Raw genomic sequence first — 26,844 nt, 5'->3', positions numbered from 1 at the left:
AATTATACCCCTTTCATGTAACTTCCTGATAATCTCAGCTAGAGATTCATAGGAAGCTAATGGTAACCTATACTGTCTTACGAATACTGGTGGGGCATCTGGATCTGTTTGGATCCTAGCGATGTGTAGGTCAGTAGTCCCACAATCGTAAGAATCCTTGGCAAAGATCTCTTGGAATTCAAGGAGAAGCTCTCGGAGCAATTGTCGGTCGAGATCACTGGCACACGCGTCGGCGAGGGCCACCATCTCTTCCACTAACTCCTTGAATCCAGGAAAGCTTTCCGGCTGACCTATCTCATATGCCTCTTCAAGTTTCGTGGTGAGGTCATTGGGTATGTGATGTGTGTGTGTGTTCTCCTGCCATCCAGGTTCTTTGGGGTACTCTTGTTCTTTGATTGGGTGATCAAAGACAATTGATGTCTCTTCGACTCGACAGGTGCCATCTTTAGAATCGAATGGATAAATGGACTCTATGGTGAAAATACCCTCTGGTAATGAATGGAATGTTTGTTCAATTAATTGTTCCTCCGACAAATATTCATCGGGGATGAGTCCAATCACCTGGTTAGTGACCCCAAAGGTGTAATATTCAGTCTCTACCGCTAGACCAATAAGGGTCTCTTTGGGTAAGACGATGTCCTGATTGGACAGATTATGTACGTAAATGTACATCGGGGATTGATGTGTGTTGACTAGGGGCGTGTGTGTAATGTTCAGTCCCTCCCCCTGCATTTTATGGGAGAGGCATACTAATGCATCTGACCCCTTCAGTCTATGTCCCTTTTTAACTTGGATGGGGAGTATGAAATTATTTATGCCCTTAGGAATTGTAATCTTTTGGGCTACCTGGACTTCAACAGCATAAGGCATCTGTTGCTGGGATTTTAAAGCTAAGTCCAGATTTTGGTATTTTTCGGGGTCCCCCTTTAGTCGACTCCATAAACAGTCATTAATTAGGTCGACTTGCATTGCAAAGCGATGTAATATATCGTTGCCAAAATAAATTTTAGTTTGGGGATTATCCAAGACTAGGAACACATGGGTGGCTGTTTTGTTTCCTACAGTGACGTTTAAGAGACACCTAGCCATTGAATTGTGATCATCAGAGTCATCAAGGGAGTCTGAAATCCAATGACGCTGAGGTGTGGAGAAACGGATCATTTCCATTTCGGTCAGGTGTTTTATCAACCCATGGCTTACAAAGCTGTGTTCCTGTCTCAAATCTAGTTTGGCATATTTTGACCTATTAAGACCATTTATCCGGATGGGGATAAACAAGTCGCTGTTAACCCTTTCAATACCTGTCAAGAATTGGGTGTGATCTCCCCCTTTTCTTGGTTTATCCTCCTGATGAAAAGATATCGTAAGGATGTCATCTTGGAGGGAAATATCTTTTATTTTCTCTTGGGGAATTCTAAAAATGTGTTCCTCATCTCTTCTGATAGGGTTATGGTCATCAGGTTTGATAACCGTTACATCAGGAAGCTGGCTGTTCCTGAAATGGATTTCTAATGATCCAGGCCTTTCTTCCACCAGGTGGCAGTGTTGTCGGGAATGGGGAGTTTTAAGTTTCCCATATTTAATTGGGGTATTTACCTGTGACCACAGGACTTGGTTCACACAATCAACTATGGTGTTCAGCCTTTTTAGGAAGTCCATCCCAATTATCATGTGGTGCTGTGATATGCTAGCAATGATGATGGGGTGTCTCAGTTCCTTATTACCCAGTTTCAGTTTAAGCCAGGCGGTACCCATGACTTGTAACGGGTCTCCACCTACACCAATCAATGAGCTGTCAAAACTTTTAAGTCTTGGCTTGGTGGGCATGACATTCGCCACTTTGTCAAAATGCTCCTGTGACATGATGGTTGCTTGGGATCCAGTGTCTATTAAGCCGACAATCGAAAGATCACTGGCATCCTGCACCTGCACCGTGGCATAATATCTCCCATCAGATTCAGTCAGCTCACACATGAAATTAGTGTGGTTGAAGATCTGGGGGCCCTTCAATAACCTATGACTAGCTCTTATCTCACCGCATGTGGTGGACACATCACCCTTATCCTCCCTGGTGGGATTCTTGGACTGTCTCAAGACAGAAGCACAACTAGAAGTTGGTGCTCCGTCTGGCTTGTCAATCCTGATGACTTCCGATGCCGCGACTATATTAGGGGCAATAGATGGACACTGAAAAACAGGAGAATCATTAATAACCAACAACTGGTCCCCCTTTGCCTGAGAACTAGCTTCTCCATTAGTAGGCGTGTCAGGGACGGGGCACACATCTCCTGTCATTTGACTCAGTGTCCTCCCCTGTTGGTTTAAGGCTTGGTTGCCTGTTAATTCTGTGACCCTTGGTTGGTCACAGGAGCTGCTCCTAAAAAAGGATTGGATGGAAATTGAGTGACAAGCCTGTCCATTTGTTCAGCCATTTTGCTGACCTGTGCCTCTATTTGTCCAATACGCTCAGAGGAGTCATTCTGTTGATTCTCCCTCTTCTTATACTTGCGCTTGTATTTTGGACGAGACTGGTAATGAGACTCAGAGTCAGAACTACTGCTCTGGTCCCGACGCCATTGTTCTCTCTGAGGTTTTGGGGTCTCCCTGTTATTAAAGGGAGCCTGGGGTACTGTATCCCCCCTTTGAGCCTGAGGGTGTTCTTGGCGTGGAGGAAATCTTTGGAAATCGGAGTTTTTATTAAAATTGGGATTCTTATTGTAATTATGGTTCCTGTTGAAATTGGGGTTCCCATAAAAATTCCCATGTTGGTTTTGGCGAGGATAATAGAACCTCTGAGGATACCATTGCCTCCTTTGATTTTCATCACTGTACTGGCCCTTACCATACTTTTTATTCTTCTCACTTCCACTACCGTAGTTCCCTGGCTTTTGCCTATCCTTTCTCACCCACTGGTTTTGGGGTGCAAAGTTATGGACCTCCTTCACTTGCTGGGTTTGAGGTGCAAATCTAGGGGAACCATTGGTTTTACCCCCACGGACTACTTCCGCATATGATTTCTTCTCTGCCTGCACATTTGGATTTGGAGGGGAAACGGTAGTGGCTGCTACTATCTTGGGGCTATTTTTAGGTTCTCTTTTTATCCCGCCCTCACTGGACTGTTGGATCGAGAATAAATAGTCACTCTCTCTCACCAACCAATCAAGAGAGCATCCCTTTCTGTAATCCTTTGCAAGTCCCAATTTTATGTAAGCAGGTAATGCTTCATAGAATAGTGTCTTGAATTCTGGCTGGTTAGGATTGGGATCCTTTTCAGCCAGGAAATAGGCATTTCTGAGGACAGCCAGAAATTCTGCAGGGCTTTGGTGAGGACCACACTTTAAATTGTAGGCCGCAGCCTTGGCAGAGGTTACAGTTTTATAAGGCCCAAATTCCATGTGGCACTTATGTTTAACCTCTCTCCAGGACTGATTGGAATAGGCCCTCAAGGTCTCAAAGAATTGCCGGTATTTCTCCTCAAACACCCATGGCAGCAATTCTATTTTGGTGTGGTCATCTCTAATGCCCAGAATCTCTAACGTCTGTTCATATGTTTTCATGTGTTCGGTGATTTCAAGGGACCCTTTCTTAGAAAACATAGGAACGGTGTCCTTTAGGAACTTAATGACCTTTGGGGTGTCATATCTCCTGAATGACCCCTGGGATTTCCCTTCCTGCCTATATGAAACCTCATATCTTTCTTCAGAGCGCTCTGGAGTGTATCTTAACAGCTTAGGAGGTGACCTATATTCTGACCCTGACTCACTATCAGATACTTCGCTGTGATGCGGGTATCTCCGCTCATCAGCCTCTGGCTTGACTGGGTTAGTCCGTCTTTGGACTCCAGAATTTATTTGGGCCGTCAACCTTATAATCTGCTCCTCCAGAGTTTTCTGCTCAGATTTTATCAAGGTAAGTTCTGACTGGTCATGCTTATCCCCTGGGTGAACTTTAATTTTGACAGGAGATAACCTCTCTGATCTGAAGTACTCCACCTCATCTTTCAAGTCCTGATACTTCTTTTGAAGTTGTTTTAATTCCTGAAAGTTTCTTTCATATAGGTCCTGAGCACTTCGAAAGTCTCCGACCAATCTATCATAATGTTTCTCGGATTCGTCTAAACGAACACCGGCATGACCAAGCTTCCCTTTCAAAGACTCAATGTCCTGATTTTTGCTTTCTAACAAGAGGCGGGCCTCTGACAACTCTTCCCTTAGAGTCCTGGTCTGCTGGGCAGCTCCAGCGGTCATGAACCATAACATGGGCCAAGCTTCTAGGAGAAGTCTGTCACGGCTTCTATCACTTTCTGCTCCAGCAAATGCTATTAAAAACCCAACAACCTGGCCCTTTTGGTTGAACAGGTCCTCAAAGGTATTCATGGCCTGCTCCTTCTCTTCATCCACAAATTCATTATTGCTATCCCCCAAATTCAATCTCTTGCGGAGATAATCTATTACTCCACATTCAACATAATTCTGCCAAGCACCGGCAGCTTTCCGGGCTGGCTTCATAACTTCCTGCTCAATGCCTTGAGCCGCCATATTTTCCTCGTTATGCTTGGAAGAGGTGGATCCGTGATTACTGGATGCCATTTTGATACAAAATATATGTTTGATAACGTGTACAAATATACAATCACCAGTGCGTTTTGTGTTATGGTACGATTTCTATGGATCTCAGCAGTGCCTCCAAATTTATGTTGTGGTGGTTTATGTAAGGATATATATTATTTATAAAGGGCGTGTCCCTTTCCCTTAGATGAAATATTACAGTGCCTCCAGCCGTTAAAATACGGCAAATATTTAGTAAACCAATAATTTGGACACCTTGATAATTTGATCACCACTTATTATTATACCTTGAATTCTTTTAGCCAATATGATTTCGTACCATACACACAAAATTTGCCTTATAATAGATAAATATAAAAATTTATTTATGTACAAAAATTATATATATATTAACACAAAACACAAAAGACTGGTGATAAATGAATATTGGTACACACAATCAAAAATATATCCTACCAATGTAAGACACACTAATAATGTCTCTAACTAATTACATCAATCACAAATTTAAATGATACGATATTTATTAAATTTATTAATAATTAATAATTTCGAATATCTCAAAGGTTATATTCTTACATGCCGTGGCCATAGGCTTGCAAGAAGTAAGCCCTTGATATGTGATACTCTGCTTATTAATATTCAATAAATTATGAAATATGGAAAAATTTATAATATGGCAATCAACAATTTTTAACAGTAACACAGTATCTGACTACATATATCTAACTACCCAATATTGTTGTAATACACTACGGTAATTTTTATGATTCTACACAACAGAGGAAATAATTAATACAACATCAAATAAACATCTCACCACACCCGGACGTCAGACTAGGCAACTCTCCCGTGGATTTAGCTGGCAGTGGAACGCCTTTAGACTGATATATAGGCAAGTGATAGATTCAATAGGGGAGAATGTAGGAAGTTATAAGTTTAGAGGTTTAAAGTTTTAGGAAGTTTGAAAAGATGGAAGAGTAGTTATTTCAGCAGAGATCTTCTTCAGATGTCAGGTCTTTCCATGAGGTCTTATGAGGGTTCTTCTTTTTCATGAGGTTTTTTTTTTCTGTTACAGCACATGGGCTTTTTATATCCACTAGTCCATTGTTCTAAGATACCTTCCCACCAGGCTTCCTGATTGGCTAGTTGAGAAATGTGTGTACATAAGCTATTTCTCACCTGCCCGCCAGGTGGCGGTCATGTATCACAGAACAATGTGAGTATTTGATATGACTCATATCTTGGGTGGAATCTTCAGGTAATTTCAGGAATAAAATATACAGCACTTTCCAGATATAGCAGTGATCATACCTATGATATTCTAAATAGGGACCATGGAATATAGGTGTATATTCGGTTATTCCTCCTTGAAGTATCATCCTGTTTGTTTCTTGATAAGACATGTAACTAATGCTAGTTTATAATACATCTTACTTCCCATCATCTCAATACTCAAGTTAGTGATATATAGTTCCCATTGCTGAGTATTTAGTGGTGTTTAAAGTCTATGACATCTTATTTATAATCTGTTTTTGTAATACATTTTTGTAATGATATACAGTGAACTTTTAGACTTAAATGTCCTGAATTTCACCCCTTTGTTTCAGAATCAACATTTTTCTCTGTGTAGGGAAAAAAACTCTCTATTTGCATGGCCCTTGTATTGGGCTCATAGTAAACAATTGTTAATGCTTTCACCCTTGGTGAACAATAGTATATGGTAATAGTTTCAGAGGTCTGTTGGTTCATCACACTCTACAAGGTTTGGGTAAGCTCTCAGACAATCAGTTTGGTTCCTCTATTGTCATGTCCAGACCTTGTATATGTTTACCTGCTTATTGAAGTCTGAATGATGGTGTTTGATCACCTGTAGAACTTTAAAATAGTATTGTCTCTAGGAGGAAAGAAAAACAATCCCTTTACCCATTACATTTCTCTAGCTAGATGGTTCAACCAAGACAAAATTAACTCTTAGCATCCGGCTATTGCTGAGCTGTTTGCCATATAATATTATGTCTTGATAAAAGTCATATTTTTGAGACATGATTCAAAAGCCCACAACAAAATTCAAACTACTAACATTGACATACGAAGCCATTCACACCGCTGCCCCAAACTACCTCACCGACCTGATACCCAAATACCACCCAACTCTTCGCTCCTCACAAGACCTCCTACTTTCTAGCTCCCTGGTCTCCTCCTCCCACACACGACTGCAGGACTTCTCCAGGACTTCCCCCACCCTCTGGAACTCTCTACCCCAATCCATCAGACTGTCACCTACCCTCCTCACCTTCAGGCACACCCTGAAAACCCATCTCTTCAGGGAAGCCTACCCCACCCTCACCTAACAGCCGATCTCCTCCACTCCTCCTACCATTCCATCCCCCACAGCCACTTCCTCCTGTACCACTATCCCCTCCCTCCTAGATTGTAAGCTCAAAAGAGCAGGGCCCTCGAACCCCTCGTGTATTGTACTGTTACTGTATTGTCTCATGTACTGTTCCCCACTATAATGTACAGCGCTGAGCAAACCCTTTGGCGCTATATAAATACTGTATAATAATAATATAATAATATATATATATATAGTATATATATATATATATATATACTGCATGTTGTTGAAATGCAATTTTGTTACAAAATAAATGAAAAATAATATATGTAAAAATATATGTTAAAATTACTTTTTTATATCTTAAAAAAAATCGGAAGAGTATATTTAACATATAAAAAAGTCATTTTAATATATATTGTTACATATATTTGTAAATGCATTCCAAAAATGCAGATTTGTATTTTTAAAGACATACAGTATATTTGAAAAGTATTTTGAAAAATATTTTTCATATATTTTGTAATAAAAACGCATTTCAACATGCAATATATATATATTGTATATATATATATATATATATATATATATATATATATATACAGTATATATATATATATATATATATATATATATATTTATTTTATTTTTTTATTTATTGAAATATATTTTGAAATATATTGAATATGGCCAAAATTGTAGCATTTCAAATATATGGCAATATATTTGGGAGGAATATTTTTTAAATATATTTCAAATATATTTTTCTTCCATATGGGTAACACAGCAGGAGCCACCTGGCTTAGGGCATACCATTCCATTTGCTAAACACATTTTTACATGTTTTATTAAAGCAGTATTAAATCCAAAAGCAAACAGTAATTATATTGCAGCTTGCCAATTCTTAGATGTGATGGCTGCATTAGTTTTCTTTTTGTAGGCTTTCTTTCTTTTATTTTCACCTGGTGATCCAGCCAGTAAGTCTGTTGTTTTAATAAAATAACAAGCCGTCCTGCAAAAGTAGCTGTCAGAGAGTTGAGATAAACGATTGACTACTAACAGGGGTGGTTACGGTGATCAGCCTTTGTTTATTTACTGTATGTAAAAACCTGTTTACTGTAACTGCTTATAAAGTGTTATCTGGTGTTCATCTTCAATTTTTTAGTGTGTCTAAACCCGCTAGTCCATCTAACCCTCCTCTCCCTCCCAGATTAACAATGCTGCTGTTCAAAGATGCCCCTGTGCTCCTTCATCCAGAGTGGAGACACTCTAATATAAATGTTATTGGCCAGCCTACTAAAAGAAAACAGATTCAGCCACCACATCTAATGATTGGTATGCTTTAACATATTACATATTTGGTTTTGGGTTTATTACCAATTTAAAGTGGGACTCCAGGCAAGCAATCAAATACATGGTCAAAATACACAATATTTGTTTACTGTGTAGCCTGACAGAGGATTGGTAATTTTGGCCAACTATTTTTGTGATAAACAAATACCTGTTAGTAAGATTACTCTGCTACTTTGCCATTTCTGCTTCTTGGGTCAGCTCTCTGATGACCATTACGGCTTCTTGGGACAGCTCTCTGATAAGCATTACTGCTTCTTGGGTCAGCTCTCTGATGACAATTTCTGCTTCTTGGGTCAGCTCTCTGATGAGCATTACTGCTTCTTGGGTCAGCTCTCTGATGACCATTAGTGCTTCTTGGGTCAGCTCTCTGATGACCATTACTGTTTCTTGGGTCAGCTCTCTGATGACCATTTCTGCTTCTTAGGTCAGTTCTCTGATGACCATTACTGCTTCTTGGGACAGCTCTCTGATGACCATTTCTGCTTCGTGGGTCAGCTCTCTGATGACCATTTCTGCTTCTTGGGTCAGCTTTCTGATGACCATTTCTGCTTCTTGGGACAGCTCTCTGATGACCATTACTGCTTCTTGGGTCAGCTCTCTGATCACCGTTACTGCTTCTTGGGCCAGCTCTCTGATGACCATTTCTGCTTCTTGGGTCAGCTCTCTGATGACCATTTCTGCTTCTTGGGTCAGCTCTCTTATGACCATTACTGCTTCTTGGGTCAGCTCTCTGATGACCATTACTGCTTCTTGGGTCAGCTCTCTGATGACCATTACTGCTTCTTGGGTCAGCTCTCTGATGACCGTTACTGCTTCTTGGGTCAGCTCTCTGATGACCATTTCTGCTTCGTGGGTCAGCTCTCTGATGGCCATTTCTGCTTCTTGGGACAGCTCTCTGATGATCGTTACTGCTTCTTGGGTCAGCTCTCTGATGACCATTACAGCTTCTTGGCACAGCTCTCTGCAATCCAGGCACAAATGAGGAGGTTAATTTATTTTCCAAATAGGACCAGCTAGGGAGAGGTGACATAAAAATTTGACATTCTGAACCATGAAGAAGAACTGTTTAATCAGATATACAGTAGGTGTCATTCATCCGGTTGTGCAGTTCGGAAATTACAAATATGATGACAGCTTGTTTATCCAGAGTTTCACGTTTAGAACTGTCAAAAGAAAAAAATGTTAAAAATGCAGATCAGGAGATATTTAGATCATGGGAACAAATTGCTGGCAGAATAAATTTTGATCTGCTCATTTCTATTTGCAACCCCGAGTAATTGATATGACAATAACAGCTAGTATGCTCCATATTTAATACTCATTCTGGAGAATCAGAGCCACAGCACTGAGATCTATATGGGGATTTCAGAGATAAGACAGGTTTTCAGGTGAAGATCCATAATTAAATTGTCGAGGTCTTGGAGAGACATTAAAAGTCATAGATGGTTATAGAAGACAGATTAACTTGCCTGCTGAGATGCATTTCATTACATTTTTTTATTTTTGGATAATCTCTTGTAGACATGTTTTAAATTAAAGACTATGCTCAGAGTATATGTGAACCCTTATCTTTTAAAACAATCCATTCAGTTTAAAATAGAAATTAAATGTTAGATCCCAGGAAAATGATTAGGTCAAAAAGAGCCCATTCCAGCATTAGAGGTAGGTAGTTTAATAAGTATGTGGTAACATAATGCACTAAGGAGTTCCAAAAACGTTTTAAAGTGTTACTAAACCCACATCAGTAAGATCAGTCTGTAGATGCAGTAAAGAATGCTTGTCATACTCACTGTGGTACCTAAGGGGTTAATCCTCCACATTGAGTAAAAAGGATGCTTGATACTCTCTTCTCTGATCTTCCCCTTCTTCTGTTGTCCCCAATCCATCTGCTGATAGAACAGAGCCTTGGGTGCACAATGCACAGGCTCAGTTTGGTGTGTATTGCTAAAGCTTTTTTCTTTTCTTGGGAGAGTGCATGCCATCAGCACAGGGCCAATCAGCACTGTCCAGACAGACGGTCAAGGGTTATGTGGCCTAATAGGACAATCAGGGGAGAATGAAAACTGCTCCTACAAGCTTCAACCAGTGCTCTGCTGGATACTGATAGAAGTCACAAGACTGTTCTAACTGCTGGTGAGAAAATGTATTTATCAGTTTATATTTACTAAAATAATTGCATTTCCATGTTGTGTGTACTGTGGGAGACCAGATATAGTGAATGCAGGGTCCTGGGTTTAGTAACACTTTAAGCCTACGGCATGAGCAAAGTCTATGGAACAGGTCTGCATCTAATTGTCCACATTTTAGGCAGTGAAAAGAGGAGCTTAGGCCCATAAAGTAGGAACAATGTGGAGATATGCAATATAAGAGTGATGGAAAAGTCAAAGCATAATTTCACGGTACATTTTGGCTTTGATCGTGCTCCAAGGCAAATGCAGTAATTTAAGAATAGCATCAATCGAAAGCTAGGAGAAATTTTGATACATTTGTTAAGACCAGCCGGTGAGCTTTTCCCCTTTTCCCTTTGCTTGCTACCTACTCGTTTCAATCACCATCTATTCAAATGTGTCTTAATACTGTATGGACCATCAGACTCAGCACTGTTAGATCTCTCCCAGCATATACTAACATACTGTATATTGTCTTTCTTGATTTGACTTGTTGGCTAAATGTTGCTGCCGTTGTTCTTGTTAATGGCATTCTCGCAATAACAATTTAAAAATAGAAATGAAAGGCAAACATTTGTGTACATTAAAATCCCATTTTTATTTTTTTTTTATAAGTGATCACATAATCTCTGTTCTCAGTTGTATAGGAGGTTTAGAGAGCTAGGGGTGGAGAAACAGCAATACACCGATCTTCCCAGTGAATGACTGTTCAGGAGGGTGTGACAGCACAAGTCTGACCATTGCAGGACAGGCTGGCCATTCTTCCAGCACAGCCAAAAAACTTACAATGCTGGAATGGGGGTTCTTTCTGGCATGTTGTGGTCAGTTGAAAATAGGAAAGCAGAGGGACTGGCAGGAATACCAAGTAGTCCACACAGAAAGCAATACTGTTAGATGTCTTCCTTAATCTAATATCTAATATTTGCTTATTAATATTACTAACATACAGTATGTATGAATGTGTTGGATCTTAATAGAATAACTGAGTTGTTATATTTCTATGTGTTTTAGATTGGGAAAAGTAAGATAAACAGACTTTTATAGTCTATGTAAATATATATGTATTTAAATATATAGGCTTGATTTTTCTGTGCACTCTAGCAACATGTGGTGGTAATTAGTCATTTTCTTTCCCCCATCTCCATTGGTAGGATGCTAAAGATTCTCTGTGGGTATTAAGAGTGTAAGAATCTATTTCAAATACAGGTGAAACTCGAAAATTAGAATATTGTGCAAAAGTTCATTTATTTCAGTAATGCAACTTAAAAGGTGAAATAATATATGAGATATAAAAAACAATATTGGTGAAGCGCTTCACATGAAAAACTAAATAAGTAGGTGTAATGATATAAAAATACATATAAAGTGACCACACTGTATTGAAAGGTATTGATAACTAATGCTAAATCATCCCCCCCCAAAAAAATATACAAGTGCCAAGTGCTGGGTTTGCTGACTAGGTCGTGCCAAAATAAAATATATGCACAGTAAACATAATACACAATAACATTACACACTCTAAATGAAAGTGGAACGTGCTCAGTATGGGTATGAATATAGGTTAAAAGTAAAATCCACAATAAAGTGCAAAACAGGTCATGCGTTTGCTGACTAGACCATGCCAAAATGCAATATATGCACAGTATACATAATACACAATAACATTGCATACTCTAACTGAAAATAAAAAGTGCTTAGTAGGAGTATGAATATTGGTTAAAGTAAAATAAAGTGCAAAACAGGTCATGCGTTTGCTGATTAAATTGTGCCAAAATACAATATATGCACAGTGAAATAATACACAATAACATTGCACACTCTAACTGAAAGTGACAGGTGCTCAGTAGGAGTATAAATAATGGTAAAAAGTAAAATCCACAATAAAGTGCAATAACAAAGTGCTTGACATTTCATGTGCAAATAAACACTGCGATGTCAGTGCTTCAATTCTCCACTCCAAACATGATGCGTGTTAGCATGCCACACGTGTATATCGTAATCCAAAAATGGCTAAAGTGCCTCCTCACCTTAACCATGCGACCCCTAAGGGCCACAATGCTTTAGGTAATATACAGTTGCAAGAAAAAGTATGTGAACCCCTTGGGATTACGTGGAGTTTTGCATGAATTGGGCATAAAATGTGCTCTGAATGTCATCTAAGTCACAACAATAGAAGAACACAGTCTGCTGAACATAATACCACACAAACATTAGATGTTGCCATGGTTTAATTGCACATAACATGTAAACATTCACAGTGCAGGGAAGAAAAAGTATGTGAATCTTTGGACTTAATAAGTGGTTGACCCTCCTTTGGCAGCAATAACCTCAACCAAACGTTTCCTGTAGTTGCAGATCAGACCTGCACAATGATCTGGAGTAATTTTGGACCACTCCTCTTCACAAAACTGTTTCAGTGTAGCAATATTCTTGGGATGTCTGGTGTGAATCGCTCTCTTAAGGTCATGCCACAGCATTTCAATCGGGTTGAGGTCAGGACTCTGACTGGGCCACTCCAGAAGGCGTATTCTGTGCTGTTGCAGCCATTGTTTTGTTGAATTAATTGTATGCTTTGGGTCATTGTCCTGTTGCATCACCCATCCTCTGCGGAGCTTCAGTTGGCGGACAGATGGTCGTACGTTTTCCTGCAAAATGTCTTGATAAACTCTGGAATTCATTTTCCCATCAATGACAACAATCCGTCCAGGCCCTGAGGCAGCAAAGCAGCCCCAAACCATGATGCTCCCTCTGCCATGTTTTACAGTGGGGATGAGGTTTTGATGTTGGTGTGCTGTGTCTTTTTTTCTCCACACATAGTGTTGTGTGTTCTTCCCAAACAACTCAATCTTGGTTTCATCTGTCCACAGCATATTTTGCCACTAGTGCTGTGGAACATCCAGGTGCTCTTTTGCAAACTTCAAACGTGCTGCAAAATTCTTTTTGGACAGCAATGGCTTCCTCCGTGGTGTCCTCTAATGTACTCCATTCTTGTTTAATGTTTTCCTTATTGTAGATGTGTCAACAAAAATGTTAGCATGTGCCAGAGATTTCTGTAGGTCTTTAGCTGACACTCTGGGATTCTTCTTTACCTCATGCAGCATTCTGCGCTGTGCTCTTGCAGTCATTTTTACAGGACGACCACGCCTAGGGAGAGTAGCAACAATGCTAAACTTTCTCCATTTGTAGACAGTCTGTCTTACCGTGGACACATGAACATCAAGGCTTTTGGAGATACTTTTGGTAACCCTTTCCAGTTTCATGCAAGTCAACAATTCTTGATCGTAGGTCTTCTGAGAGCTCTTTTCTGCGAGGCATGGTTCACATCAGACAGTGCTTCTCGAAACCAGTAAACCCAAAACAGGTGTGTGTCTTTTAAGGGCAGGACAGCTGTCAGCAACACATCCAATATCATCACACTGATTGGAGTCAAGGTTGGCTCACTCCTGGCCCCAATTAGCTCTGGGAGAAGTCATTAAGCTAGGGCTTCACTTACTTTTTCCTCCCTGCACTGTGAATGTTTACATGTTATGTGCAATTACACCATGGCAAAGTCTAATGTTTGTGTAGTATTATGTTTAGCAGACTGTGTTCTTCTATTGTTGTGACTTAGATGACGTTCAGAGCACATTTTATGCCCAATTCATGCAAAACTCCACGTAATCCCAAGGGGTTCACATACTTTTTCTTGCAACTGTAGCTCCATCAGACTGGGAATCTCTGTAATAATACTCCTGTAGTACCACTCGATCTCCTCTGCCAGGTCACTTATGTCCTCAGATGGTAATACCCCCGGGATAATCACAATGCCATAGAGAGGTGGACAAAGAGAACCTCCATAGTGAAATGCCATTTATTCCATATAGCAGATAAAAACAAGCCAAAAGAGAACACTCACAGTATAGCAGATCTCATACAGCTGGTCTCCCATGTGCTGTGGGTGTACTGCAAGGTGCTGGGTGTTCAATGATGGTGTCTGCCGGAAATGTTTAACCAGAAGTACATCACTGCGCTCTACGTGTTACTCCACGATATCACGTGTAGAGCGCAGGCCTTTTTTAAATCAATCCACTGAGCTGGCCAGAACCAACTCCTGAGGGAGTCTATTCCACATTTTCACTGCTCTCACTGTGAAGAAACCTTTCCGTATTTGGAGATTAAATCTCTTTTCCTCCAGAAGTAAAGAGTGCCCCCTTGTCCTCTGTGATGACCTCAGGGTGAATAGCTCTACACCGAGTTCACTATATGAACCACTGATGTATTTATACATATTGATTATATCCCCCCTTAATCTCCTCTTTTCAAGTGAGAATAAATTCAGTTCCTCTAATCTTTCCTCATAGCTGAGCTCCTCCATGCCTCTTATCAGTTTGGTTGCCCTTCTCTGTACTTTCTCCAGTTCCCCAATGTTCTTTTTGTGAATTGGTGCCCAAAACTGAACTGCATATTCCAGATGAGGTGTTAGTAATGATTTGAACCGGGGTAATATGATATCTCTCTCTCTGGAGTCTATACCTCTTTTAATACAAGAGAGGATTTTGCTTTAGAAACCGCATTTTAGCATTGCATTCCATTATTAAACTTGTGATCTACCAGAACTCCCAGATCCTTCTCTACCATTTATTGTTTAAGAACATTACATACATATATGCATTATTACAGTGTATATGTAACACTCCCCATCCCCCTGACTTTTATCGAATGTCAGCATAGCTCTGGTTAAGGGCCCTGAGTATTGAATTTCAGAAGCCAGGCCCCCATTGGGGAGGGGGCAAGGCTGACTGTTCTATACAATTGTCACTAGATACTATTGTGGACTAGAATTCACAGACGAAATATAACCCAGCCCATTTCAGGAGAGAGTGAGGACTGAATTGCTCCTTTCTAAGAAAAAAGAAGAGAACAAAGACTGGACAGTACTCACATGAAACTACAAGATGGACAGGCAGCTGCTCAAAGCTACACAAACATGATTATACACACAATTTCTATCTCAAGAATTTAACTAAATTTTTTGACATTATATTACTTTCTGCATTCTAATATTTTACTTTTAATTGTATGCAATTTTATTATTAAATCCATTTTGAGTTTTTACACTATTTTATTATTTTTGACCTTTCTCGCCAATGTAAGTTAACAGAATATCGAGATATAATTGATATTTAGCAAATAATAAAAGAACAGACTACTTTTTAACACAAGTACATGATACAACAGGCACATATATAAAATCATAGGGTAACATATTATTTAAATGGCAGAGTAAAATCATAAAATGCCCATTCTAAATACAGTACTTGTTCCATATCGGAGACCCATTAGGTAATGAAGGCAGTGGGTCAACATGAAAGACAGTCAACTAGCATTTCCAACAGAGAAGTCAACTAGGCAGCTTTGATGCTTCCATTACTATAGGTTTCCCTTAAAGTGTTACTAAACCCACAACAGTAATATTAGTCTGAATATGCAGTAAAGCATGCTTGTTATACTCACTGTGGAACCCAAGGGGTTAATCCTGTGCATTGTGTAAAAAGACTGTTTGATCCTGACTTCTCTGCCCCTCCTCTTGTTTACATGTCCACGCTGATAAGACAGACTGAACCCATAGCCCTTCTGCAAATGCTCAGATTAGTGTGTATTGCTAGGGAGGTTTTTTTTTTTCTCGGGAGAGCGCATGTGTTCAGCACAGGGCCAATCAGCACTGTCCAGACAGAGGTCAGAGGTTTTGCATTTTCCTAGAGCAGAAAAAAAACTCCTCCTACAAGCTGTAACCAGTGCTCTGCTGAAGTCACAAGACTGCTCTAACTGCTGATGAGAAAAGGTATTTAGCAGTTTATATTGACTAAAATAATTGCATTTTTATGTTCGTGTACTGTGGGAGACCAGATATAGTGAATGCAGGGCCCTGGGTATAGTAACAATTTAAATGATTCAGGATTTTAAAGCCCAGTTGAAGGGTTAAAATAGACTGTGCTGGTTGCAGGATGGAGTTATAACAGCACATCATCTATTATAAGTACAGGATGACTGCACTTTAGGAGATTTCAGTTAGGCTTTAAAATGTGTATCCTGCATAATAGATAAATGAAGGCATTTCTAAGGCCTCATTCACACAGGTGTTGTGGCTCATACAGCGTGAATAGGCTGTTTGCTAATTGTGTTCAGAGCCTCCTGGAGCTACATACAGTCAGCCTAATTTGACAGGCATGCAGGGGTGGGTGAGTGGGTCCAAACACAGACAGTGTGCGTTAGGGGCTGCTCACCTGTCCCTGTATGTCTGTCAAATTAGAACAAGAGGCAGTTGTGTTCCCATAGCGTTACATAGGTTTCCTGCATGCCGCTGTATGCCCTTTCAGATAGATAAACAAACAGCCCATTATCACTGTATGGGCCCCAGGACCTGTGCAAATGGGGCCTTACTGACTCTTTAAGGTCCTATTTTAATGAACGGTGGGGCAGTGTCCCCATCTCTTAGCCGCTAGCTAACATGGCCAATGCCATGTTAATACACACTGCCATGGCCACCATAGCCACTGGACATGTTGGTACACACCACCATGATCAAAGCGCTGTGCAGAGGAAACTATAGCACAGTATGATGCTTTTGACAATACCATTGCATAATGAATGTAAGTGCAGGCTGTCAAGGGTTAAAATAGGCATCCAGGAGGCGACTTCATGCTTCTGAACTGTCTGTAAAATGACAAACGCAAGTGTAAAGAAGCACTCATTTAACTTGCATTTGAGAACAGTATATGCTTCTGAGATCAATGGCCGTTCATTCACAGGTGAATCTGACCTGCAGTTGATCTCTTTCTGATGTAAATCCAATGCCCTTCATCAACCTAAACTGCAAATGCATTCATATTAACTCAGGAACAGAACCAGTTATTACCATTCATGTTGTGTAACTACATTTGAGATTTTCAGTAAACATGTCAACAGTCATGTCAGTCAACAAAAATTCAGATGAAAGGCCCTACACTAGAACAGCTTCTAACACTCATTTCTCTGGTGGCCCACATCCTCCACCTTCCCTCTGTTCCAGCTCTGCAGCCTCTGTAAGATTCTTTGGCTGTCAACACTTCCAAGACACAGCAGTGATGTAGAAGTCAAAGGATGCAACCACAGCACACAGCGACACAGGAATCCAATACACCCAGAAGGTCAGAATGCTGAAAAATTAAAGAGGCTACAGTTCTGGAATGGAGGGAAGGTAGGAGATATGGGCCACCAGAGAGGTGAGTATAATAGCTCTTCTATCGCAGGGAACTTTCATCTGAATTTTTTTTATCTAACAGGGTCACTTTCAGGATATCTTGCAAGTATGTATAAAAGGAGCACGGAGCTCCACATTCTGAAAAAAATCTACATTTAGATGCAGTATTTTATATTGTCTTTATATATATATAATATGTCTTTATACTTTAATTCTGTGAATAATATATATATATATATATATATATATATATAATGTAATACAGACCCCAGACTGGACTGGCTGATTTATCCCAGGTTCCATTCCCTTTGAAGCACATGGCAGCCAGGCACACAGCAGTTCACAATCTCTCAACTCACAAAAACAGGCAGCAGGCAGTGCATGTCTTTTTGCAGTGTATTTACTGATGTAACTTGGATAGGGAGAGGGCGAGCCTTGGGATACTTCAAACTACCAGAACAAAAGGAATGGAGGACACTTCTAACAGTACTGTCTCTTCAGGGTGCAACCACCCCCTCAAAAGCTAGTGATTAGTGAACTACAGTTCAGGGAACTCCATTGCAAAAGTAAAACCTGAGCCAATAAGCTTGAATTAGCTTTCCCAAAAGTTAGCATGGACAGTCTCTGGGATCTTTCCAGGCTTGCACTCACTGTGCCCTGTATACGTGAATGATTTTTTCAGTACCTGACAGCTCCTGTACTGTGTGCCTCAAGCTCAGACCCTCTGTGGACTTCCTGTAGCTGCTTCAGGAACTTGGACATGGGTCCCCTACCACTAACTAGAGCTGGGACGCAGATGGCCTCTTCTGAACTGCTAAACCCAGAGGGCACAACCATCAGGCTGGGTCTTCTCCCACAGGACCCTGCTGTTCGGGGCCCCAGCCTATTCATACCTACATCAGCCCCCTACCGGCCATTCTTCCTGCCAGGGATTGGCTTGCATATGTAAGAAAGGGTCTGCCTCTACCACCCAATAAATTATGGAACCTACCAAAATTTAGGGGAAAGCAGTCAAGCCTGTACCAGTAGATCATACTCCACTCCACTGGCTATAGGGGAGCCAAAAAACTAAAATTTGCCTTAATCCTACTAGCAACCTAACTAGGAGGGTGCTATATGTGTGTGTATATACTGTATACATTCATCATTTAAAAGGCCTAGCAAGAAGAGAATAGGTTTTTCTAAAAGTTTCTTTCTCTCTCTGTTTCTACCTATAGTTCGAACATTCTCTGTATTTTCAAGTGTACTTTTTCTAATTTTCTATTTCTTTGAATTTTATGGAGATACTAAATAACTCAGTGAATGCAGTAGCAAATAAGGTTATAAAAAGAGGGAGTGGGTGAACAAAGCAGAAGAAATAAGTATGCCTAGATACTTTGCAGACTTTGCACACAAACTGTAATTAGTCACGCAAATTGCCTTTCTTGACAAAGTCCTTCAATTTTCAATCAGAAATAACTATATGCTCTCAAATTATCCTGAACCACTTGAACCAGTCCCTTGGATACAAAATGACATGTGTTCGAAACTTTGCATGCATGTTGAACCTCTTAACATCTTCCCTGCCGGTGAGACCTGACAATCTCTCAACAATTAATTCTCCCTTTCTGGCAAAGTGTGCTGCACTAGAACACTTTTATGGTCTGAGACCTTGCGATTATCTCTAAATTATACCTATAGTATCACACAAAGAAAACTAAATAATAAATGTAATGAAGAGCCCTTCATAAACTTTGTAATGCTATAATTATTAGAATAATTTAACATTCAGGTTCTCTTGAAGGGAATTAATATCTGTGAATGGGCGTTGAAAGAAAGTTTTGAGGCCATTATGGCTTAGCAAGTTTGTTTAAAACCTAAGGTTAAAGGAACAACAATTACTTGGGAACATGCTGTTCACATTTATCCTATTAATCAGCGCATGGAAAAAAGATTAATTCTGTAAAGTGCAGCTGATTTTAAAAAGTGAAGCTTTGCTGTCTTGTAGGGAACATCTAGAAATGTTAATTGTGCCTAACTATGAAACCAGAAAAATCTACCTTTACCCTCAGTTTCTATAAAAAAAATAGCAGTGTGTTTTCAGTGCCTTGAGCCCCATAGCAGTTTATCTCCCATGTTAAATTCAAGACGCTTATGTCTCTGAGGCTGCAATCACACATGAGCAGAGCAATTTTCAGGTGTTTTTAAATGTTTTTGCAAGTTTATGCACGTGTCTTTGTTTTAGCTAATAGAAAACATTGGGGGGGGGGGGGCGGCAGTTCTTACAGGCTAAGAAATGCCTGAAGTAAACTTAAAAACTCTTGAAATGCTCAATTTGAGTGTTTTCAGACATTCCAATTGAAGTCAATGGAGCCAAAAATGCCCACAACTGCCTCAAAAGTAGTTCATATAGTTTTTGGAGTTTCAGACTTTGAGCTTCATATGCTCATATGTGAACAGTCACCTTTGAAATACCTGGGATTTTGGATGTTGAGCATTTTGGAACTTCGACCTACAAAATATTCAGGTGTGAATAGGATATGACTGCTAATTTCAGGAGAATTAGAGTGATGATTGTTGATGCCACTTCTTCCATAATTGATTTCCCCTTTAAAGTTTTTCGGACCCCACAAAGAGCCCTCTTCCCGACCTTGACAGCATCATGAAACTCAAGCTTTTGTTATCTGTGAAGAGTCAATGGCTATAGACAAAATGTTCAAATCATTATCACCCACTGTCCTGAAACTATAGGACAATTGCACCTAAATGCAGCAGTGAACATGGGAATGATAGGTGGGTGGGGATGTGGGTCAGTCAGTATGACAGGTAGACATTTGCTCACCATCAATTTTCATTTCATTTTGGATGCATTTGTTCAGTGAAGAGTATAATTTCTTCATAATTATCATGTTGAACTGATTCATTTTCTGAATATATTTTGTATCTTCGGTATTCATTTTCTATATTCATTGGTCTGTTGCTGCTTTTTTCGGAGGATATATGTTGATATATGTTAGATTTCAGTTTCAATATTTGGGGTTGGTTTGTTTTTTATATCAAAACTATTCAATATTTTTAGATGCAACAACATAAATATAATGCAAAATTTGGAACCCCAAATTTTTTAAGCCTAAGAATTCAGGTAGACTGACTGACAAATACAAATTCAACTGAAATCACAAATTTTGAATTTGAAAATTGAATTCATTTTCCCATGGGCTTGAACTACTATCATATCATATGACGTCACTTAAATGAAACTAAAGCATTTGTTAATTTCTCTTTTTTTTTTTAACTTTTTTTTTATTCGTTGACATTCGTTACTATGTCCATTAAGAGATCCATATGATCCAAATCTCTGAAAATCGACTTGATACAAAAACTGTGGAGCCAGTAAAAGAGCTTCCAGGCTGCTCCCTTACTTTTACGCTTTGGTAGGACTCCCTCTAAACAACTGTACAACAGATCTCCAAAGCAACCATTATGACATTGAGATGGCATGGATATGCCAAAGCCCCAAAGTTGAAGTGATATGAAACCTCAGAAGTTGGATCTATCTTTTAAGTATCTATAGCACTCCAAAGGGAAGAGGAATTAAATATTTTATTCTGAGTTAGGTTTGTGCAACTATGTACAGCTGGGTATGTACAATGGTATGTCATTTCACTGTTTGTATAACTTCCCAGATAACCCTAGTGTGTACTTCTGTGGCCCCACTTTCTGCCCATGTGCTTACTGATCCCTCTCTTCAATTATTCTGCAGGGACACTGAGATGGCAGCTGAAGCAGAGGATAGCTGCGGTGCTCTATGTCTGTTTGAGTGTTGCAATCTGTTGTCTATTTCATTTATATCTTGCTTAGGGTTTTGTGGTATTGTGAAAGCATTAACCTGTTAAAGTCCATTCTGTGACTATGAAAAAAAAACAAAAAAATAATGAATACATTCCAGAGCCACACATTGCCCAGATTTTAATTTTAATATTTTGCTGGATGTTATTTTGTGTCTTTTTAGTTAATTCTAACACCTACCCCCTGTCACCTAGCTTCTAATTTCTAGTACATAGCCCATTAAAACATAAATAGAGCTCTGCTTCATATTGCTTTAAATAACTAATTTCACAAATCAGTCATAGTATATTCCAGACTGTTCTTAGGTTGTTAACCAATTCAATACCGGGCAATTTTACACCTTCCTGCCCAGGCCATTTTTCAGGTTTCAGCGCTCTCACACTTTGAATGACAATTGCGCAGTCATACAACATTGTACCCAAACTAAAATCTTATCATTTTCTTCACACAACTAGAGCTTTCTTTTGGTGGTATTTAATCACCGGGGTTTTTATTTTTTGCTAAATTAACAAAAAAAGACCAAAAATTTTGAAAAAAAACACGTTTTTCTTTGTTTCTGTTATAAAAGTTTACAAATAAATAATTGTTCTTCATAAATTTAGGCCAAGATGTATTCTGCTACATGTTTTTGGTGAAAATAACCCAAATTAGGATGTATTTTTTAGTTTGTAGGAAAGTTATAGAGTTCACAAACTATGGTATAGATCTGAAAATTGATCAATCCTGAAGTACTGACAGCCAACCTAATTTCTTGAGGTCCAAGAATGTCAGAACAGTACAGATATCCCCCAAATGACCCCTTTTTGTAAAGTAGACAGTCCGACGTACTTCATAAGAGGCATGGCGAGTTTTTTGAAGTTGTATTTTTTTTGTCATAATTTTTCGGAAAATGAAAAAATTAAAAAAAAAAGTCACTATTTTTTTTTTTACATACTGTCACCAGTGCAGTACAGTGTCATCATATAACTGGCATGGTGGTGAAGAGGGACACTGACTGGTGACAGTATGAAAAAAAAAAAATATATATATTTTTTTTATTTCTTTTATTTTTTTATTATTTTTTATTACATTTTTTTTATTTTTTTTAAGATTTTTTTTCATATTTTACTATGACCAAAGTAGCACAATGTTACCATAGTAACATTGTACTACTTTGGGGAAGTGATCAGTATTTTGTTTTTTGTTTTTTTTACACAATTTGCTTATAGCAAAGAATTACTTTGCTATAAGCAAGCATTTACCTGAATGACATTGATTCATTCAGGGTTTTTTTTTTTTGTGCGTAGCTGTGATTTGGCAACAGCTAATCACATGACATGTGCATGTGATTAGCTGTGACCATTTACAGCTAGACACTAGTATACAATGGATGGCATGAATGAAGCCATCCATTGTATACAACTGTCATGTGACCTGCTGTGATTGGTCACGGCAGGTCACATGGTACCAGCAACAGGGGCCAGTACTCAGATATGTCATCGGCCGTGTCCGAGGTATACTGCCGGTGACAGATCGCGCAGCTGCGTGGCTCTGCAACCTCGTGAACTGCGCATGTGCGGGAGGACGCCAAATGGCGTACACCCCGGAAAGGTAATGCATTTTTGCGGCCACCAAATGGCTATAGGCCGGGCGGCAAATGGTTAATATTGGGTCAGCCAAAGTACCTTGTACTGGGTAATTTGGATAGGCGTCCTGCCTGATCTGAATAAAATGATTATTCATGTAATTCTGTGTTGTAAACAGTTATTGTCTAATGCTTTTAGCTGTTTGCTCTGGAGTTTCTAAATTATAGACAGTGATTTAATTACATGGTTGCACTCAATATATTAACAGATACAACCTCGTAGGCTATCAGTGAATATTTTGCTTTCTATTTGCCATGTACGTCACAAGCACAATAATCTTGTGTCCCCTACTATTTCTGATGTTAGAAAAAAAAGACAAGCAATTATAATTTGTGCACATTGCGCTGGTTGCAAGTATCATTCTCTGTTAAAAGCTGAAAATGAATTCTCTCAATCATCATTAACTATTTTCAATCCTTATGCTGCCAACATTAGTAAATAGATAAAAAGGTAGACTATATTTTCTTGTTTTAAACTTTTTTTTCACATTTCTTCTGTTTCTTTCTGGTTTCTGACCTAGGTCAAAATGAAGTCATGCATCCCAGGATTTTCGGGGCATTTTTTCCTTTCATCTGGAGGAGGGGAAAAGGGGATTTTCCAGCCAAGCACACTCTCTTGCCTGTATGCCTGTGCTAAGGGAAGATGGAATCCAGGAAGTAAATGTTACATGAATCATCTGCCCTTACTCAAGATGGCTATGACCAGAAATGCTAGGGGAGTAGCTTCTCAACCAAATAAAGCATGGAGACATAGATGGATGGGTGAGTTTTCTTTGAATATTAAAAATAAATTAAATAGTGTTTTCAGTTTGTGGCGCTCCTATACAGTTTAGGTCTACTTTAAAGCTTGTCCTCCACCCAAAGTGACTGGACATGCAGATGTGATCTGAGCACCAAATACAACAATAGCGACACTACATGTTAGGCATTATGCTTTAGATGGTTTAGATGCTTCCCATGGGGGCTCTTGTGGCTGTTTGCATCTATTCAGACACACAGTTTAGCTCAGCCCCCCTACCCCTGCTCTTTGCTGACAGATTTTGACTGACAGCAGCAGGAGCCAATGGGACTTTAACCTGTGTTATATATAGGAGTTCTCAAAATGTACCATCTGTCATAAAAACATATTTTATTTTATACAAAATGCAACCACAAAACAAAAATTCATACATCAATATTAAAATCACAGTTTGGACACTTCAGCTAATGTCTACGTGTTTTGCAGAAATTTTGCTTCTTCAGGGCGTATAAAGAGAGATGTTTCATATCAATGGGATAAGAAAAGGCAATATTCCATTCGTGGTTTTGGAAAAAATCCCTTTTTTCCTTCACTTGGATCTGTTGCAATAGGCTGTAGTTCCTAAATTTCCTTAGCAACTGCCTCCTGTATGATTTTTTGTACCCTCCCACAGGCTGGATAGGGGGACTTGGAGAGGGCACAGCTCTCACTCCAGCTTGGTATTTTATGAATTAGCCCAGTTTTGTTTCAGATGGAATGTTGCCACTTTTTCATGACATATAAAGAGAGCTGTCAATGGGATAAGAGGCATTTCCGTGAAACATGTAGAGATGTGTAAATTATGATTTTAATATTTATGTATGAATTTTTGTTTTGTGTTTGCTTTCACATTTTGTACAAAATAAAATATGTTTTTATGACAAATGCTACATTGTGAGAACTGCTATATACTGTAAAACACTGGTGAGGTACATTTAAAGTCCCACTTACCCCCTAGAGGGGGTTTTGTTTTTGGGTAGTGCAGGGCATGGTACCTATCAGTGCTACAGTGTAGGAACTAACATTGGGTTCTAACCAAGTTTTGATATATAGGCTGCAATATTTTTGAAACATTTTTGCTTTTGGGTTTAATACCCTCTTTAAGTTGCCCCTAAGAAGAATTTTTTTTCTAAACTGTACATGCCAAATTTTTCTAGCCTTTCAATGTATTTTTTAATAATGTATAATTATTAATAATTTATAATAATTAACAATCTAACTGCCAGTCTTTGAAGCCTCTCCAAAACATCTATGCAGTTTCAGCAATGTGGTGTCCAAAACTGTTGTTATGTTAATTTTTCCATTACTACAGTATATTAAAATCATATTATAATATCTCCATGTTTATACATGTCACAATGTTTTTAAGACAACTACACTCCCCTACAATAACTGGTCTGCTTAACAAAGATGGTCAGCATCTGCCAACAAGGTCTTTTTGCTTGGTCCACTCATATACTGTAGATATCTTGTCACATATTGTTACACAGTTAATTTTTCTTGAAAAAGACTTGGGTTATTAGGGTTCAATCTTCCAAGCCATATTTTATATTACATTTTTATAATGTTTCCATCATTACAACAAGTGGGGGGAAGGGGTACTCCTTGTACTGTAAAAAACCCTTTCTTAAACTGATGATAACAGTTTCTTCCAGAAACTACTGATGTCCCATATTTTTTCTTAGTTACACGGCTTTGCTTGCTTTTGCAGCTGGTACTTGGCATTGAATGCTGTTACTTCGTTTCATTGAATATTCCTAAACCTCTCTTCCTGCTTTGTTTTTTACAATATTCTATTTTGTCTCTCTTTACTGCTGCCTAATTTGTATTTTTGAACAGCCATGGATATAGTCCAGCAGGAATAGTGACAAAAATCGAAACAACTAATGCATTAATACCCTTTTCATTGTCATCTTTATTAATTAATTTCTTTTCATTTCTATATTTAAATTCATGGCCAGTAACCCTTCTGCGTGCTTACTGGTATAGGCTTTACTAATCTTACCTGCTTTGTTCTAAAAAAAAGAAACGGCTTTACTTTTTCAAATATAATAACTGAAGCATGTTTAATATGTTTAATATCTCATTTACATTCCTGATGTGGCTTAATGCATAGATACAAGAAACTTAATATTTGTTGCCCATTCACATTAAATAATTAGTGTTTTTCCATTAGTGGCATAACAATATTATCTAATTATAGATATACTGAATCCCTGTCAGTGGCTTTCTTTGATATGCTAATAGTCAATGTTTTTTTTTTCAGATAGACTGTTCATATATTGTGGCTAACAGTACATAAAAAAATGCATGATCTTATAGTAATAGTAGCGGCATAAGATTTATTCCATCTTTTGCATCATTTATTGCAGATATTTCTTGTTTTTACAATATCATATCAGAATCAGAACATCATATACAGTCAAGGGAGAACTAAGCTCAGGGACAGGAAGGCATTTGCCCCCCGGGCCAGTAAAAATAATTTATAGTATGATGGGCTGGTGGCCTTGAGTAAAGATATTCCCCCCATTCAGACATACATCTGTCTGCTCCATACATTTGAATTATAGCATCTGGTAGAGGTAAGTCTTCTATCACTCTTTTGAAGGTCTGAGACGTTATGTAACAGAATTTAGGGAGGCACAAAAGTTAATCTTAAAATATATGGGAACCCTGACCTTGTAAAACAACCCATTCAGATTAAAGTAGAAATGAAAGGCAAACCATTTGTGTATATGTATAAAAAGACATTATACATGATTTTTATAAGTATTCACATATCCTGTGTTCTCAGCTGCATAAGGAGCTGGGGGGAGGAGAAACATGGATCTTCCCAGTAAATGGCTGTGCAGAGAGGTTTGTCAGCAGAAGAGTTCCCAGCAAAACAAGAAGACCATGCTCTTCTCTCCTGCCTAGTGTGGTCAGTTTTTAACAGGAAAGTACACGGTACAGCAAGCATATACCA

The sequence above is a fragment of the Staurois parvus genome, unplaced genomic scaffold, assembly GCF_062004578.1.
Source record: "Staurois parvus isolate SC_StPar_1 unplaced genomic scaffold, SC_StPar_1.0 ptg000298l, whole genome shotgun sequence".
Lineage (NCBI taxonomy): Eukaryota > Metazoa > Chordata > Amphibia > Anura > Ranidae > Staurois > Staurois parvus.
The sequence above is the reverse complement of the archived record's forward strand: the minus strand, read 5'-3'. Positions refer to the sequence as shown.